The sequence below is a fragment of the Arachis ipaensis genome, chromosome B06 (genome assembly GCF_000816755.2).
Source record: "Arachis ipaensis cultivar K30076 chromosome B06, Araip1.1, whole genome shotgun sequence".
NCBI classification, from domain to species: Eukaryota; Viridiplantae; Streptophyta; class Magnoliopsida; order Fabales; family Fabaceae; genus Arachis; species Arachis ipaensis.
Window position 1 is genome coordinate 101,989,631 of NC_029790.2, and position 901 is coordinate 101,990,531.

Below are 901 nucleotides of genomic sequence, written 5' to 3' on the forward strand. Positions count from 1 at the left end.
AAACTTTTGCTCAAACTTTTTGTCCTCTCTTCCTCCTAGCCATTCCTTCTTGCTTCAACCTTTCTCCAAGCTTTCTTCACCTATCATTAATAAACCAAACACATCAAAGCTATGCTCAAAATCATGAGATATTCATTCTTTCATACTATGTGACAATTGTAGCATAAAACCTCATGAAATTGCATTAATTCATCTATGGTTGATTAAATTAAAGGAAGCATAAAAATCTACCCAAATGGCTTGCTTATGGCTCAAGAAAGTGCATAATGCAAAAAGAAAAAAAAGAAAAAGACTAGTGAAACTAGGCTAAGATGACTTGTCATCACAACACCAAACTTAAAGCTTGCTTGTCCCCAAGCAATATTGAGAAGATGCTCAGAGATTCTTTCAATTAAGATGGATTGAGGAACACTTGTAAAGTACAGTGAGTGAAGTGATCAAGTAACAGTGGGGTGAACTCTAAATCATATGTTCATGCAAGGGCTTCAGTGCTCACTAGTCCTTACATATTGGGAGTCGTAGGTCTTAGGATTTTCATCCAAATGGTATCATGGAGATGTTCATAAGCTTTATTTGAGTGTCATGTGTAGCAAGTTCATTTTCTTTTCTTTATACTTGACACATTATTCACTATAGACACTTGGCTTACATTCCTTCTTAAAACATTGATGCTCTGCACCTCTTTGGGCTACTAAATACCTTGTAGTTAGGTTGCTCTTGATAGTGGACTTTCAGCTGATGATCCCGGGTTAGTTAACCCAAGTCACCGAGTATTGATGCACTCCAAAGAGCTTAGTGGTCCAAGCAGATCCTAATACAAAGACACCACATGCATATATTCTAAGGTTCAAGCTATTGGTGTCCAGCTTTGTTTCTTTTTGTTTTCTTTTGTTCTGACACT